The sequence below is a fragment of the Rissa tridactyla genome, chromosome 2 (assembly GCF_028500815.1).
Source record: "Rissa tridactyla isolate bRisTri1 chromosome 2, bRisTri1.patW.cur.20221130, whole genome shotgun sequence".
In the NCBI taxonomy this organism is placed as follows: Eukaryota; Metazoa; Chordata; class Aves; order Charadriiformes; family Laridae; genus Rissa; species Rissa tridactyla.
In genome coordinates this window covers 54,259,732-54,272,224 of record NC_071467.1, presented here as the reverse complement: position 1 = coordinate 54,272,224, position 12,493 = coordinate 54,259,732, and the positions used below count along the sequence as shown (strand labels likewise).

The 12,493-nt window shown below is 38.1% G+C and overlaps 1 protein-coding gene across 1 annotated transcript in view; it reads left to right on the top strand.

The window, feature by feature from the left end:
- DLGAP1 (DLG associated protein 1) overlaps positions 1-12,493 on the top strand; it is a 419,863-nt gene that overhangs the window by 149,479 nt on the left and 257,891 nt on the right. Inside the window, exon 3 of the mRNA XM_054193162.1 lies at positions 9,746-9,857. The gene's annotated coding sequence lies outside the window, so the exon portion shown is untranslated. The remainder of the gene's footprint in view (positions 1-9,745; positions 9,858-12,493) is intronic.

Below are 12,493 nucleotides of genomic sequence, written 5' to 3'. Positions count from 1 at the left end.
ACTACTGTTTGCTGCCTGTGACTGCTTTCCAGTTCTGTTTTTCCTGATGAAGGAAGTTCACCAGCAATGTAGGCTTGTTTCTTCACCATTATGCAGTTCCTCTTTTTCGTTACGTGTGTACAGTTTGCCGCTGTAGTTGAATTTTACATAAATAATATGATTAATTATCACTTATTACTGCTTTACATTTGCAAAGTACTGCACAAACTAGCTAATCAAGCAGTTAATAAACTAATTAAGCAAAAACAACAAGCGGTTACAGGAGTTGTATTCTGTCTTGGTCCTTGTACAATCCTCTTGTATACTGGTACGCTATGTAGTCTATTATCAAAAATATATATAAAATGTTCTCCTGATTAGGTGATTTCTTCAATTTTCTCACGGTAAAATATAATTGAAAACCAGTGCTTGTGTGGTTAGGTATAATAAACCTGATTATACTGTGTGGGATTTCTAAAATGCTTTTTGCTTCAACCTATGTTCCCATTCAAATCAACAGCAATATTGGCAGCCAGTATGAGCAGAGATAGGCCAGCAGCAAACGCCTCTGACTAAGGTACCACATTCATGACTCCATAGGATGGTCTCAATGTGTCTTGCTTATTAGCAGAAAATAAAGGCAAAAATCTTTGTTAGGTTCAACCTGCCAGTATTGTCAGGATGCCAACTGTCTCAAGTATACCAAGTGTTTAGAGGTGCTTGTTTAAGCTTCTTTCAATTCCTTGTTTTATAATTAGTAAAATTAGTTCCTTAGAAGGAAAGGTATTCTGTTATTTAGTTTAAAAAAAAAATGTATCTAATTTATGGCTAATAAAGATAAACCTGGTGTACTGTAGTTTTTCATTTGCTTGTATGCGCACCAGGAACTTACATGTGACCCCTTGCCATGATTTATGCCAGTGACATATGAGGTTATTTTGTAGACTTACGCATCAGCTCTATTGACAAGGTAGTTTGAACTCGCCCGGGTCTTTTGTTCTCAACTTGCTGAGGTGGAAAGATACATGGCTTACCTTACATGGCAATGCTCTGCCAACAAAATGAATGTTTAATTGTGCAGGACATAGCACACGATCCCTACTGTGCCTTGACTAACAAAGGGTTCAGTGGGGTGGCAATTCATGCGGGAGTAAACTGTCTTCATTTTACCACCCAGTGTAGCATGATGGAAAGATAATGGATTTCCTGTTGACAGCTTTTTTTCCACATCCAGTGTAGTACCAAGAGCTCTGTTTGGCAGTTTTGAAGGCTTGAGTTTAGGTATAGCCAATGGATAATGACTGAACAAAGAAAGTTGTACACTGTATGGGAAAACCATTACCTAGCCAAATGTTTTAACTATGAAAATTTGCAGCAATAGCCTCTGTCATATACCTACGGTGATGTTTAGCTTTGGCTTCAAAGCAAGTGTGGAATGACATGGACCACATGAAAGGAAAGAGATAGGACATTTTTTCACCAGGAAACAGTAAGGAGAGATAAATGGCTCTTAAATATTTCAAAAGATGGTCTGTTACATTGACATATTTGTGTCACTAGAAGTGTAACCTTTGTGGAAAATTATGACTAGATTATCAAAGTATCCCCCTGTTTGTAGATTCCTAATTGTGCTGCGCAAGTAGAGTTCTTTACTACGCAGCGCATTCTCAACCAACTGTGTAATTGAGAATTTCTCCCTGCAACAGCTGGATGCAGTTTTTTAACATGTTCAGTATCAAAATCTGCTCAAACGCCTCATGATTGCTATTTAGGCTGAAAACAGATTTTCGGCATTTCAAAGCAAAGGGAATTTCAGTGATTATAGGAGTAGGACTTTGTACATTAAAAACATGAGCTGGTGTCCTGGTTTGAGGTAAAACAGAACCAATTTTCTGATTTGTAATTTTACTTTTTAGCTGGGCCTCTTCTAACTGACTAAAGTCTAAAATTAACAGCACGTTGTTCAGAAACTGTTCACTCTCAGAGGGATAAGACCTGGTTATACCAAGGAACGGTATGCACAGAGGCTCTTGCTTATACTTATTGCTATAACAACCAAGGTCAGCTAACTTCACTGTTTGCCCCATTAGAGGGTCGGAAGCGGAGAAGTGCAGAGGGGTCCCACCTGCAGGGAGGAGCAGACGGGACAGGACCCAAAACTGACCAACAGGGTATTCCACCCCATTGGCATCAAGCTCAGTATAAAAGCTGAGGGATCAAAGGGGCAAGGCGGCTCTGGCTCGCTCTTTCTTCAGTGGCCGATGTCTGAGGAGGACCCTGTCTGTTCATATGCCTTGGATCCCGATCTGAGCATTCCTGACTCTAGTTCCGGAATTCAGCTCCTGTCTTTGCTGACTCCAGTCCGGGACTTTCCCTGTGTCTGCTGGTGACGCGATAGTCATCCTGGGAGCTGGATATGGTTTTGTATATATTTTATACTTTTTTTTTCTTTAATTTTTATTATTCTATTATTATTTACTATTTTCTTATTTATTATTATTTTCATCAAAGTAGTTTAGTTCTTTTTCTAAACTCGTAAATCTCCTTATCTCTTCCTCTCCTCTCTGAGGAGAGGGGGGGAGGGCCATCTGTCATTCTGATCGGCCAATCCGGCCAAAACCACAACAGCTGGACATGTTTAAAATTCACATGCAGGTTCTTGAAGATGTACTTTGAAGCTGTCTACGTTTCACTGTGTACCATGAAAAGCAATACACCTTGGTTTTTGTTTCCTGTCTCTTGATACACGTCACACTATTTTGAGGGAGAGAGGGATCAAAACTTGTAGTGGTTTAAAAGCACAATAATTCTTGCAATACTACTGACATATTTGCTTCTATACATGTTCCCAGAAGTGAGGTCGAACTTATACAATGTAAAGGCTTTGTGAGGAATATAGAGATCAATATAGTTTGTGAGGGACCATTATACATTTGTGGACATGTCATTTGAGGTACACGGCTTTTTACAAATTGGCAGAGTTGTGTTAGAAACGCTTCCATGAGGTAAAGATATTTTAGGCATAAATTGCATAGGATGTATAACAGTATGTGAAAGAAAAAGACTGGTTTTTGTAAAATTTCACTTGACTCTGCAGGTACAGTACAGAGACTTGCCACCACATATGTGGTGTGAGTAAATGTGTGTGTGTGTGTCTCTCTGTCTGTGTATCAAATGGCAAGGGAAAATGGACTGTCCAGTCTCTATGCAGGGCTTTACACTGAAATTATTTCATATAATTTTGGGCTAAAATTTTTCCTTCTTGTTTCCTTCCTTAGGAGCAAGGGTCAGGCTGACTGACCTTGGCTTTAATGTGCTCTAAAAATTTCATCAGGCTGTCTAATGTATTTTCTTCCATTGCTCGTGCCATTAACACAGTTGAAACTGGGATGATACTGCATGCGTGCCAGGTGCCTAGTTGCAAGGTCTGGACACCTCTGGTACTTTGATGACCTTTTTGCATGGCAGCTGCAATGCTGTTTGGGTTAGCTGCTTGGATCTTCCGCTACAGTCAGTGCAAGGCAAGAGTTTCACCTCATTGGAAGAACTTGTGTCTACAAGACGCGAGCAAGGGAGGGCAAGGAATTATCAACAGGAGTCGTGCAGCAGCTGCTAGGAGTGAGCATGACTATAGGTGTTGCCTGTGGCCTTTCTTCCCTTGCTCTCTCAACTTGTTGCACTCAGATTTTTTGCTTTCTCTCACCCCTTTAGGACGGTTGCTAGGTTTGTGTTTTGTAACTATTCCTGTTTAAAATATGTAGACTTCTTCTGGTGGTGGTGGATATAGAAGATTGTGGATTTACGATTTTTTTGTAAGTTTGCCTCTGTTTTACTTTTCTGTCTACTTTTGACCCAAGTAATAGAATCATAGAATGGTTCGGGCTAGAAAAGACCTTAAAGATCATTTAGTTCCAACCCCCCTGCCATGGGCAGGGACACCTCCCACTAGACCAGGCTGCTCAAAGCCCCATCCAGCCTGGTCTAACATGCAGAAGTCTTTCATGCACATACCATGGGAAGTCTCACAGTAAGGCAATCTTGGGTGACGAGCTGTGGAAGCCTCTCCTTATTGCAAAACAGGTTTGGAAATATTGAAAGGCTTTCTGTAACTGATTCTTTCACTTACAATGAAGAGCAAATTAAAACCATTTACCTCCAACTAGAAGAGAATGCTGAACTTCCCACTGGTGCTGATGCAGGAACATTTCATAGAGAATATTTTATTCCTCCTGTGGATTGATGGTGAGGGAATGCCTATGCTTGGGATTTTTCCTTTCTGCATGTGCAGACTTATAACTCAGTTTCAAAAGCAATTAATATTTATGAGGTTGGTCTGAGAATAATACAACTGCTGTGAGACAGTGAAATGTCTGCCGTTCACACACTGCTGTATCGTGGTATAAAAACATATGTAAGTTTCAGTGAATTAAATTGTATTTAATCCTTTCTCTGTGAGCTTGTAAACAGAGAGCAGTGCATATCAGCGCTAGTGTACATAGTGGGTAAGTGACATGTACTGTCAGCGTAATTTTAGACACATTTCATTTCTTGCATAGTACTTACCTGAAGTTATCACTGATCCAGAATTTTAAACTTTTACTCATTTGTGTGCTAGCTACTGAAATCAGAAGGTTTTCTTGAGGTATTAATTGTTTCCGCTTTGGATGCAGAAACAAGGGAATGCCAGTAATGATTGTCTAGTGACTTCCTAAAGTAGCATAATTAAAAATCACACTTTGCAGAGCCCTTTAATCGACATTGATTTTAATCCTTTATCGTTAAATAGCTTCAGGTTGGCTTCTTTTCAGTTTAGAATATAGTCAAAAGACTGTGTCTGTATAATTGGTGGCAAATACAATGAGGCTAAAAGTGCTCATCTTCTCTGCCCACCTTCCCCGTCAGGATGATGGAAGATACGAGCAGCTTATTATTGGTAACTTGGTGCTCCAGTTGTCCTGGGGAAAATAAGTGGTTTGATCTGACTACAGACAAAATCTTAACGTGTTATTATTACTGTAGATCAGGAGCTGAGCTGTAGACATTGAAGTATTGCATTAATATTTGCTGTGCTTGGATTAGCTGAATTGGCAGCATATTTAAGTAGGGACTTGGGCTTTCTTATTATTTACTTAATTATATTTGTAATTTACTGTGGCTCAGTACTCAGCATGATTTTTAGTTGTCTGAGGGAGACTGTTAATTTTACAAATGAGGTAAAATAAGTGTGCGTAATATTGGAGTCTTGGCTTTATAGGAAGAAGGTTGAGTTTTGTGCTCATTTCTGAGCTTTATGGCATTCCCATTACTACTACACTAGTATGGTTCTAATTAAATTTTTAGAAGTTCATTTGCCAGTAGTTACTAGGCAGTTCTCATTTCTGTAATAATTACTATCTTGCTATAATTTGGGAAGCAAATATATGATGTTCTGCCTAGTGCTTAAAAAGTAAAAATTGTTGATGCTAGTGGCTTAATACATGCTAAATCACATTCTGGAAGAGGCCTCTTCTAAACATCTGAGGTTATCTGCCATTTGCCACCCTAGGTACCCTCACTGAAAGGGCGCACTATATATAAAGCCCCGCTAAGTATGTACTTGTAATGGAAAAGATTTGGGCCATTAAAGTAAGTCAGTATCCTGATATTGCTTAAAGAAAAATGGATAGTCATGCATTTTCACTACGCATTACTTTTACGTAATAAAAATGTGAGACATCATAGGAAAAAAAAATGTGAAAGAAAAAAAAATCAGGTAAAAATTTGATCCATCTCCTTTACAGTATATTCTTGTTGATTAAAAATGGCACATGACAGCAGAACCCCAGGAATGTAATGATGCATCATGTAGAAGAGAAATCAAGCCACCTACTATGTGATAAAACACTTGAAGACCTGCCCTTCATTTTTGCATTGAAATTGAGTTTAATGATAATGGTCACACTCTGAATTGGTGTTCTGCACAGGAATGGCACAGACGTGATTAGAGTCTATTTCTTCGAATTACAGAATCGCAAAATAATTTACATAGAAAGGAATTATAGGCTGTCATCTAGTTGAAGCCCCGGCTCGAGCAGAGCAAATGTCAAAATTACATCAAGTTGCTGAGTGTCTTGTTCAACTGAATGTTCAACATCTCACAGGTTGGAGGTGCCACAGCCTCCCTGAGCACCTGTTCCAGGTTATTCTTTGTTCCTGTTCTTCACTGCACTTTTTTCAGGTGTCTTTCTTGACCAAATCTAGCTAGAACCACATAGTGGCAGTTATGTTACTATTTACCACCTAAAATCTGGTTTTAGAGACTCTGCTTTTTGTAAATAACCTGTTGTATAATACCTGGGTAATTTGAGTCACTGTTATGTGCTAAAACTGAACTAGAAACTGGGGTGTTAAAGTCTGATTCCTGCTATGGTGGTGAGTTTGGGCTATGAAGCTGTTTCAGGTCAGTCTGTTGCGTGAAAAGTCAATGTCCTCTTATTTCATGAAAAGGCAACAGTCTGAAACTAATCAAAAGGGAACCGATTCCCTACAGTTTGTACTTCTGTACTTCAGTTAAACGTCATTCAAAGTGCTGTGAACATATCAGTCTAAAAAAGCAACATTTGAATCCTGTCCACCTTCTAGTCAACTGCCCCTTTTTCCTGTATGCCAGGTGAGGATGTCAAAGTGCACAACTTGTTGGTTGCACCATAAATTGATCATAAAAATGGCTACAATGTCAAGGTCAAAAGTCCTTTTGTCCGATGTCCTGTTTCATGTGTCAGAGACCAAAAGAAAAAATATAAGAAGGGGGCGAACATATGCTCTTGGCCTCCAGCCATCTTGAACTTTGGGACTTTCAGAGATGGATGTTTCTGAACATTTATAGTTAGCTAAATTAAGGCGATTTAATTTTCCCACACCTGTACAGATCTCTTTTGAAGGCATGATTTGATGTCCATGACCTCCTGCGGCAGCGAGTTCCCCAGTGCAGCTTCATGTTACAGAAAGAGAAACCTCCATTTCTTCTGCTTGCTTCCTTTTTTATGAATGTAATTCTTAACCAGCTTCATTTGATGTCCTCTACTTCTTGCATTAGGCAGAATGAGGCAGTGAAAAAATAGCTTTACTAACCCTCTCCATGCCACTTATGTTTTCATAATCTCCCATGACCCAGTTCTCTCTTTCATAGACCAAAGAGTCTTACCCCATTCATTTGTTCCCCATGCAGAAGTCATTCTGTACTTCATCATCATGTTGCTCTTCTGTGAACCTTTTATGGTTGTATCTCTCTGATTAAATAAAAAATAAAAAAATAGGGAAAGTGGGCAGAGAAGGCTAGCATGCATGGACATACACAAATGAGATGGATCAAAAGCAAAAGGTATGAAGAATTAAACACGTTTTAAAACTATTAAGACAATATTGATTTAGTTTGGGCTGTTGACTTGGGTAGTACCATGTGTAGTACAAAGCTTGAAGCTCACTAATCCGTGACCATCTCTGAAAACTGTATCATATATATACTTATATATACGTTTGCAGAAAGTTCTTCTCAAATTTTGTCTCTTCTTTTACATTTTAGGCAGTGGCTTACAGTGCGCATAACACCTGTGTGGTGCAGGTGATACCTTTACATTGCCTGGCCTCAGTCTCTCTGTCATCACTAAACATACCTGACAAGTTAAAATTTCTCCTATACAAGTGAAATCTGTCAGCTAAGAGAAACCCGTTTGAGCCCAGCTTCAGCAAGGTTCTCAAGCAAACCTTCAAACATGAGAGTTTCAGTGGGTTCAGAGATGTTATTACAACTGAAGGCTCTGCATAAAGACCTGCTCAATTTGATCCTTTAGAGATTCAGCTTTGAAAGCTCCCTAAGGACATCTTACATGGAAAAATCAATCCAGTTTACTTGTTACAATTAAATATACTCTGTCAATTTTATACTCTCAAGGAAAATCTGAAATGATTATGATGTAGTCAATATTGTGGTAAAATTTAAGCTTCTTTCAAAAGAGATCCTGTCAACTGGAAATCTATGTATTTCTGAAATGATTTAAAAATAATTTCTGGTTCTGTACCTCTTTCTTGATTCCACCACGAATCTGATGGTTTTATCATCACAATTTCCTGCTTTAAACGTATTTTTCTCCCCCTTCTGACACAAAACCCTGCACAACCAATAAAAAAAAATTATTTAAAGACCAACTGTACAGAAAGAACTGGAAAGTTAGTTTTAGACTTACGAAGAAATACACTAAAGATGGTTATATACCTCAGGGGAAAGGCAGACCCTCAAAGCCAGCTATACACAAAGTAGTGCTGTCATTGGAGTACTAATGGAATGTGTGTCTATTCTGACGTTAATTTGAGACTCTGAACCAGCATCAGAATTTAGTTCATCTTGAAAACACGCCTAACAAAAGGCGGGCTGCAGCCTTCATCAATTTGACTGCTTTTGAGGTTAAGGAATTCCCAGAAATAAATTTGTCTTGTGTATAGAGGCTGTTCCTGTCCTCTTAGTGGTTATATTGAAGAACTTCAATCCAAAGCTTGATGCTTTAACTAAGATGTGCATCCTGTTTCCAAAGGAGTTCCTTTTCTAGCCTATGGGAATTGGGACATCAGGCTCTCTGATTGGATTGGTCTCTTCCAGCTTTATAAACATGAGTTTGTAATTTTTGCAGGTTATTTTTGCTCTGAAAATTTCTACTTGCTTTTTATGACAACTAGTGCCCAATAGTTAGCTGTGGTTTGTGTAAAGGTGTTTCTTTGGATGAGCATTAAGAGAGTAAAATAACTTAGGAATTTTCAACGCATCGAACGTACCAATCGTACTTCAGTATAGTCTGAGGTTAGTATCAAAGCACACTTAGCCATGCATTTTTTTCTCTGTTTTAATATGCTTTTCAGTAGAAGTTTGATTGGAGCTGTTAACTTCATTTACACGAAATTTTTGTACTTAATCTGGCTTGTCCTTATGAATTGTTCACATGAAAAAAACAGAATAAAATAGGCTAGACCTTTAAGTGATGAGAAACAAAACTTGAAATAGTGAGATGACTCATAGGGCTCAAATATAGAGCACAGAGGAAAGCCATTTATTTCTATTAGTCTCAGTAAGTAGTACTGGAGAACTAAGAAGGGAAAAACATATATATCATTTTCCTTACCAGAGAAAGAAAATGGCTTGGAAATAAGTATTTTCAGTTTATATAATTTAAAATATTCATATATTTAAATATGCGATGATTCGCCGTTGCAATTTTGTCCGCCACGGGTCGGATGCTGCTGGGGAAGCACCATGCGTACGGCTGGGTGGTTGGTCGGTCAAGTTTTCTCACCATTCTTCTCCTCCCCTTTTCCAGATAGAGGCAGCAGGACTCCCTAGTGCTTATGTGCTGTGAGAAAAGGTTGCAGAAGGATGAGACTGGGGGAGAGGGGAGCTTGCAGGGAGTCAGTAGATTTACTGAGGCAATCACATGTAATTTGTCTTTCTATCTTTCTGTAAAAGAACCGAAAAAACTCTTCATGCGTTGTGCAGGGAGAGTAAAACATGTGAGATGGCACCACAAATGCAGCATTATGCAATCTAAATATTCATTTTTTGTGCTCTTTTTATTGCAAGGAGGAGAGGTGGTACCATATGAAAACTTTGCCACGGACCATTGATATAAAGCCTCTCAATATTTCTGTGATTTTAAATGAAGGCGTAGCTGCTTGCCATGTTAATAATGTTATCTTGTTTTAGGCTAGTAGTTTTAACTGCTACACTTTGATTGTGTTTCAGAACAGTCAAGCATCAAATATTGGAACTGACATCTGGATTAAAGAGTGTGCAAAACATCTCTTCCCTCTTTTAACTATTGAAACAAACTAAAATGGAAAACTGACTAAAGGAGGTGAGTCCTTTATTCTAACTCTCTGATTATTCTCCTTGATCTGTCTCTGCATCACTTCTATTCATTTGTCTCCAGATTTGCTTGTAAAAGGCAGGAAGCCAAATGACTGCGAATTCTGAACTGCTTTAGTGAAAATGAAGGTAGCCTATAGCTTGCTATTTTGGCTTAGAAAATGATATGTATGTTAACCCATTTTTGTACTTACCTAGGTCTACAGGCTGCAGTCTTAATGTCAGGTGTCTTTGAACATTGTGGTGAACTATTTTCAGAAGCGTGGCATGAGCATAAAAATGTAGCATATAAACTTAAATGTTGAGTAGACCCCTACAGGATAGGTGTGCCATAGCTGTGGAGCAAGTGTAGGGAGTATGAGAGGAAAGGATTGATTTGGTCTGGAGGAGTGTAACAAATGAGAGATCAGAGCCACAAATGAAGTAGAGAAGATAGTATGGGGGAGCGGTTGCAGCATCTTGGAAGCAACAGTGAAATGGTGTGCAGGAGGTATGGTAGGGAAGGAATGTCCTTTTCCACAGGGCTGCTCTTTTTTATTTCTTTTTTTTTCTTCTTTTTTTTTTTTTTTTTTAAATAACACTAAGAGCTGCAAAAAACCAGGACCTCGCTGATCTGGTAGACAACTGATCTGGTAGACTTACTGAAGATAGCAACTCTGGCCTATTGAACACAAATTGAATAGCAGTGAAAAGTCTACATATAGTGAACTACGGGTATTTCACAAAGCTAATCATATTGAGACAAATTAAAATCAATAGTTCCATATCCTGTTTCTTTATTAACACGACAGACTTAAACATACATGCACTAAGAACAGGGAGAGTATTTTCGATTTGTATTTCTTTTTAAAATGGCGGTCATGGTGCTTATAATTTGACATGATTTTAAAAATAACTCTTAGAACTGTTATATTCAACTGGTTACAGTTCAGTAACAAGCAATGTAATTATGATGTTTAATTAATTAATTAGTTTTATAAGTGGTTATGGCTGTATCAGGATTTGTTAGGTGTGATACTGTACTTCAACTTGTAAATTTCCCTGAGTGGAGCATAAGTTTAAGATATTGAGTGAAATGTTTTACATCTCTGGAATTTGTATCACTCCAGAGTGACCTTTACTCATTGTTTTCCCTTTACGTAAAAAAAATTTCCATGGGTACCTCACTTGAAAAATTTAATTTCTTACAATTAGAGAGTTTTCTAATTACCCAGCAGTAACAATTGCTTTGTATTTTAGTAAACTTACTATAAGAGGAGAAAATACCAATGCTGCCCCAACATTTCCATTGCCATAAAACTGTATCAGTGATGATTTGTTATACACAATAAATATAAGTATATATGACTGTATATTACATATGTAGCATACATATATGCACTTATACATTGCAAGTATATGTTTCTAAGGTACGCATAAGTTTAAAAAAAGTGGTGCATTTTCTTCGCAGAATAGGACTTGCGATTAGGGTTTATTTTCTGACAATGTAAACTAATTGGGTCAGTTCAGCTACCTTTGCCTCAGTTTGGCCATCTGTAAAAGTCTAAAACTTCATTGAAATGGTGATATAATGTTAGCAATGATGTGATTTTCCCCAAGAGAAAGTTGAATTTCTAGCTTAGGAATTTGTTTTTCGCAGTAATTCATTTATTTATCACTTACATGTATTTATATCAATTACTATACAATTTAATACACACAAAAAGAATCTGTCCCCTCAGTTCCCTGTTTGGGTAAAATGACTGTCTCCAGCATTCCCAGTGTTCAGTTTCTTACAGCTGTGCTCAGCTTTGGCTGTTCTGAGCACCTGGATTTGGGTGTGTGTCTTTTCGAAGGGTCAAGGAAGTTAAGAATGATGCAGTAAGAACATCATTAAACCTGTGCAGTCACCTCTGCCAAAATGAGGAAATGCCAAAATACATGTTGTCAGTTCACATGCATCATGACAGATGCTTTCCAACAACAATCTCATGTACCATTTTTCCTGCCCATAGCTTTAATTGAAGTTCTTATGAGTATTGGTTGTTTCCTTCTTTTAACGATTAAGAAGTAAACTTGTGATTTAGTTATATTATTTAAATTTGATCCTTCTTATGATGTTTTATAGAGTCCACCTATTCAGTTGATCCACCCAATTTTGTATAGGGTATTTAAGATTTCTGGGTAAGGTATTTGTAGATACATACAGACACACACATGCCTTCCTATTAGAGCAACCCTCTGCTTACTCGCAAGAAGCAAAGGCACCGCCACTTGGAGGGCAGAATAGAGACTTTTTCCACTGAGCACTGGGAGAAGAGTTGTAACAGGGAATATTTTCAGTATAGAGGATTGCAGAAGGAATGCAGAAGGGACTGATATTTTTTTAATTGTAAATACACTAATTTGTTGGAGAATTAATGGATTGCTCACAAAAATGAAAAGCTGAGGGAACTACTGGGGCATACAGCAGCATGTATGCGACCAAAACACTGTTAAAACTACACAAAAAAATACCATTCATTTTAGAAACATCTGAATGGACAAAATGACAGGAACTCAGTACTCCTGTCAGTTCTAGATGCTTCCCAGAAGAAACACCAGTTTCTGTGAGGCTTCCTACCAGTTTCTTGCCCTTCTGTAAGG